Raw genomic sequence first — 6389 nt, forward strand, 5'->3', positions numbered from 1 at the left:
TTAAGGCTTCCTTGTATTACCATAGCACTATCAGCTCCAGGTGGCAATGGAAAAGCTGAGGCCTAGGGCAAATCCATACTAGAAAATTCTTGAGAGAAGTCATGTCCATTGGAGTAACATGTTTTTTAACCACAGCTTTGCTTAAGCATAAGCTTCCTGACATATTCACAAGGCTGGCAGCAGCATCTTGCAGGGTGAGGATATAGTAACTTCTTGCAAAGACATTTTTTCACCGCAGAAGCTGCATCTCTACTGGAGGATTTAATAGCTAATAATTCAATATAAGATCGACAAGACCGGGAAGGCATGCGATAATGCATAAGCAAAAAGAACCAGGGCCATGCTGGTAGAGCAAGAAAATGAATCCAGGCTTCTTCCTCTCAGGTTACAGTGCTGTGCTTTCCTGTGTAAATCATGGTGCTGTCAAGGGAATGGCAAGACTGATGCTGTAAGTACCGTCAGGAATAAAGCCCTGAGCTCCAAGAGAAGCAAATTAGCCCCTGTCAGAGCAGCTGAAGCCTGTGAAATATCCTTTGCACTATAAGAAAACTCTTTGGCCACATCAGAGCAGAGTTCAGGTGCAAACCAGCACATACATGTTGTAGACAACTGGCAAGCCTATGCTGACCACCAGGGTAGCTCTTCTCTCAGGTTGTGATAGCCTGATATTGAAGAATTGCCATTTCCTTCCCAGAGGTTAGTTGTTTTTTGGTTGTGGGGTTTTTTTTTGAGTGAACCAACTGATCTCCACACAAAACCAAGGGAAACTCTGGAAACAGATCACTCCCAAAAGGTGTCACAGATGAGGGTTTGTTCCTTATTGGCCCTGCCTGGTCCTAACCAGCTCTCCAACTCCTGGCATAAGCCCTTCTATCACATCACTTGTTGTGAAAATGGCACCCTGGTAATCTTCAATCCATGCCTCAGGTTCTTTCTGATGCTCCAAACAAAAAGAAAGACTCACACAAACACATACAGAAAAGTAATGATCACATCTTAGCACCAAAGGGCCCAGAAGAGATCTAAGAGGACAAGTGTTTCATGATGTGGATACAAGGAAAACCACTGGGCTGCTGGAAGGGAACAAGCTCTGAGCAGCATACAAACAGGCCACTTTTCCTGAGGCTTGGACATTATTCCAAGGGGTGAATGCATTTAGCACAATAGATGAAGCAGCAAGGGAAAGCACAACACAGAGACACAGGTAAATCAAGCTGACAGTACAGATGCACGTGTGTATATGAAGACTCCGGATTACCAGCATGCTCCATCTCCTTGTCAGCTTGCAACCTGCCTGAAGGCAGCTGCTCATGGCACCTACAACATCACTGGCTTTGCTAAGACACCACAAGTCCTGCTGGCTACAGAGAGGGCTGCTTTGCAGCCCACATGGCCACACTCACATGCTCCACTGTGCAGCAAGCAAGTGAAATTTTGTAGGCATCTTTGTGCTGTCAGCATAGACACGGCATAGAGTTTGGAGCCTGATATCTAATCAGGAGAAAAATCTGTTTTCTGAGCATAACAGTGAGTCTCTGATCTTTCCAGAGGCTGGGACTGCAAATCTCCCTCAAAGCATAAAAGTTTCTCAATAGATTTTCTTTTATGTTTAAAAGGCAGTTCCAAGATAGGAAGCAAATATTGGCTAAGTAATGACAGTTAATCCATTGCTTTGGCGTTTTCCGCAGTATTTGTGTTTGCACATAACCTCACAGAGACAATAGGGGGCCTACATTTTTATTCCTAATTGAAGAGTAATTAATGCTAAATAAAAATACTTTTTCACATTAAGAGTTCTACATAGAATCAGAAAATAACTTAGACTAATTTTCTACATTTTAGAGAAGAGAAACTTTATTTATATATCATATAGGAAAGTTGCAATTACTCAGGAATTTCCACTGGGGAAAACAGGGAAATACAAGGATTTTCTTTTGGTAGAGCTGCACCCTCACCAGTACTTCCTTGTTTGCAACAGTCCTAGTGGGCAATTCAGGGCAAAGTCCCTTCTTTTGCAACAGACCTTGTCTTTGATTTCCGTGGGAGCTATACAAAAAATGCCTTCTCAAAAAGCACACTTATGTTTCTCAGACACCTGTTCAGCAGAACCTTCTCAAACCAGCTTAACTTATCACTGATTTTATTACAGCAGAGATTATAATGATTATTATTTAATAGAGAGATAGGTGATTCATATCATCTGCTCTCTAAAGCTCAATCCAAAGTCACGGGAGTCAAGTATTACTTGATCATGCTTGGTGGTATGAACAAAACCTTTTACATCTCAGTTTCCCATCAACATTTTGAAAAGATAGTATTTCCCTGCCTCAGAGCCATATTTTGCAACTATATGCATTAACAAGACTAAGAGGCATTCAACTGTTAGAGAACAGGGACATTAAACATACAAAAATGCAGGTCAAAAAAAAGATAAAACTTGTCTTGGTTTATTAAGCCAAAAACAGGATGAATTGACTGTAGGTTATGTATCTTGGTGGTTCTATCTATCAAGTAAGCACCCACACATATTTATCCTAGCTGAAGTCACAATTTCAAATTCTCTCTGAATTGTTCAGTACATTCCTAGGACAGGTATATGACCTGCACTTCCTTAAAACAAGAAAATAAAAATTGCTGAATCCAAAGTGGGATATAGTACCTCCCTGTGCTAACTTGCCAGAATAGTTCAGACAGAAAGTACTGTGCTACACATTATGTTTTGCAAGTCTAATGTACTGTTTGCCTGCAGACGTGATAAGACTCTGAGCCTTGTAGAATCAGCATTTCAGTGCATGTCATCCAGTAGCTTCTATACTGTGGATTCAGCAAAGCTTGCCTAAAGCTTGCTAAATCCCTCCCCCCACCAAACTACGTATTCCTGAAGTAAAGCCAAAAATATGGAGAAAATATTAATTCAAATTCATCCTATGATACAGGAACAGAGCAGCTAATATTCCTTTTTATTTTCTGAAGGTGTTTTTTTTTTTTTTCTGAAAATAATGAGTCTGGTCGTCTTTGATTATAGGATCATCCTGTAGTGAAATAAGGAGGTTAGGGGGGTCAGCTTTGTTCACTAAGGTGCTGTGGAACAATTGTTGTCATGAAATCCCATCTATTTCATGATACCAATGTTCGACACAGACCTGTTTTACTCTGCTAATCTCTTTACAAACTGCTTGCTCTTTTTTTCCTCTCCAAGCAACTCACATTTTTATGCAATATATTTTGGTGTCATCTATCATAAAGCTCATCTATTTGGAAGACATTATGCAAATACTTGCCTTTAATCCCTTTATCAGTAGAATGCCAGGTTAGTGTTTTAAAAAACATCCCTCTGGGCCATGTTCAAAATAAGAAAGTGTATGGAAAATATTAATACCTAGTTTAAAAATTATGTTAGTAAGGGTGAGCCTTAGTTTTCTGAGGTTGTAGGAAAGGGGCATCTTACTGGAGCAGAATGAGAAACTGAGTAGAAGTTGCAGAAAGGGTGAAATTTCCTTTACACCTTTAAAAATGCCACGGACACCAACTGGGCTGATTCATCTACAAAAACACAAAGAAAAAAAAATTATCCATAATGTCAAAAAAGAAAGACCTTCAATAAGAAAGACGTAGAGACCAGGAAAACAGCAGCTGAGGTGCCACCAGCCAGAACAATGAGAGATTATTGACCACAGATTTTGTGGCTTGGCAAAAGAGCCTGTGACCCTGAAACAAAGCAATCCAGAGACTCTTGGATAAATTAATTGAGTCTAACCATAATCTGCCCGAGTTCAAAGCCAAAACCAAGAAAGTATAGTCCTGGTCTGGAAGAACAGGAAGACAACAAGCGGAAGGGAGAGTGGATGGCAAAATGGTAAGAGCATACGTGAAAACTGGCATATTTTGTTAAAGAACATCAAAATGCATGAAAAGCAAAATCTAGAAGAGGAGTATAAGGGTGTGTATATGAGACACTGAGAGCAGTATCAGAATATGCTGGGGTGGTGAATGAGAATCAATTCCCATTCAAGAATGCTTAAGAAGAAATAACTAATTCCTTAAAATAAATGAGAGTAAACCCAGAGTGTATATTCATAGAGCATGGCAAAGGAAGGCAGAAGAAAACATCCAGGAGAAGGAATGTTAGAGGACATTTTGGTTATGAAAGAAGTATACAGCTGCCTTGAGATTATGATAGATTTTCATGGACAGCTAGCTACATGTATAAAGGCAGGAGAAACCTGCATACAATTTTTTTTTTAAAGAAGAAGGAATAATTGCTTAACAACAGCCTGGGGCAATGACAAGGCAGGGGACATGTTATTGCTGACAACAGAAAACTGCTCCTTCAAAAGGCATCTTAGAAACAAACCCAGCATGGCATTGAAAGAAATTTACTTTGGTATTATGTTGTGGATAAATAATTTTCAAAAGTAAAAGTTGACACACAATTAGAAAAGACCTCAAACTAATAATGGTTTTCTTTCACCTGACCAGCTACTTGCTTAGCATTTCAGTACTCTGCAGTTCAAACTCTGAGTCTTGCACTTATTTCCATCTCTTCCCCCTGAAAGTGTATCCAGCGAATAGAAATCTTACTCCCTCAAAAAAATTTGTCCTTCATACATATGTCGCAGTCCCAAGGAACACAAGAATATGGCCTAGATGTAATCTGAGTCACCAATATGAACCCAAACACTTACTGGCACCTATATAATGAAGACTTAATACAGAAAGGTCCTTGAAACATCTGTTCCACATACCACAAGTCCCAACAAAAATAAGTTCTTTATTAAAAAAAATCAAAAGCCATTTCTCTAATGCCTGTACATGCCTGTAGCTGGTGAATATAAATGTAGCCACTTGACCAGAGGGAAAAGGCTCCCAGATGCTTTTTATGGCTCTGCACATTTCAGGCAAACTGCTGCCTCTGGCAAGTTGCAGAGCAGCACAAGCCTTATGCACCAGCAGCCCTGGCTGCTCTGTGAACAGGAAATGTGGCTCCAGCCCAGCCTAGAGGTAGCAAGTGTTAGCAACCCCTTGATTAAAAGTGCACCTCAATACGCAGAGCTAAGGGACAAGAAAGAAAAAGAATCTTCTTCCCCATGATAACCCCATGTCTGAGAGCTGTGTCACTCTCCTTTTTACTCTTCATACCCATTTTGAATCTCAGATCAGGGTTGTCTTGACCAGCTTAAGGAGGTAATGAGAGAAATGTGTTTTCATAATAGTTCTATGAATACTTTCCTTCTCACAGATACAAAGAGAATATCTTCCCTCTCTATAGGCCAAATAACAAAGTGTTCAGTCACACCAAAAACATTAATGAACACTTTCTCTTCAATTGACAAAACCTTCTGGGCTTGGCATGCTGGCAAAAAAAGGTCCTCCTTCAGGTTTTCATCTTCAGACAGATATCCCAATGAAGATGACATGGAAAATATCTGAGCTGAAATAAGAGATGAGGAAACCTATAGCCTATCAGCTGGATACAGATGCAGCTTTGTTTAGCCTTTAGCATTGTGAATATTTTCACATTAATATTAGATATCCCTAAAGAGGCCTGTAGCATGCATTTCAAAGGCCTCATTGATCCCAGGCAAGGAGAATATTCTCATCCCTTTCCTGTGGCATGCACACAAAAATTAAACCAATCCTACTCACTCAGCCTCCTTGGAACATTGCATCATTACATCCAGGATCAAGATGTGACCATTTTATCTTCAAATTGCCCAACACTTTGTGGCACAGACCTGATCTATTCATGTCAGACAGGCTGTATAGGGGCTTGACTGTACAAATAGACCAGACCAGCAGCTATTCTCTTGACTAGTCCCTACATTTCAGCCACATTCATCACTCAGAAAAAAGAAAGCTCACACCCAAATAACATTTGACACTGGAAAAGAAAGTCATCATTTGGTTTTATAAGCTGTTCAAATGTTCTGTTTTGCAGTACCTGTAGACATGGACATGTGTGCTTTGGGCTTTGCAATGGACACAATGATCCATTCTGACTAGGTACATAATTTGCATAATGGTAACTGCAAGCAATGCCAAAGCAGCCCTGGTCTCCCAGAAATAAATAGATGAACCACACAAGAACATGCTTCTTGGGCAGCACAAAGAGGCGTCATGCTCAGAGATATTCTCTGCAGCTTATTGACTTGAACTGTATATATAGTGGCATGCTAGATTTCTGCAAACCTCAGGATGGGATAGGCACTGTGTCACCTACCGCTGCTCTTATGCAACTCAGACTGCGTCTCAGAACAAATTAACATACCAGCTCTCAACTTCTCAGACAACTGAAGGAAATAGAGTTGCCCAAGCAGCCCTGGGGACCCTGGAGCAAGGCAAGCTTTCCTCCAATAATGCTCAAACTGTAACACACACCCTGATTGCTT

Source organism: Vidua chalybeata, chromosome 2 (genome assembly GCF_026979565.1).
Source record: "Vidua chalybeata isolate OUT-0048 chromosome 2, bVidCha1 merged haplotype, whole genome shotgun sequence".
Classification (NCBI taxonomy): Eukaryota; Metazoa; Chordata; class Aves; order Passeriformes; family Viduidae; genus Vidua; species Vidua chalybeata.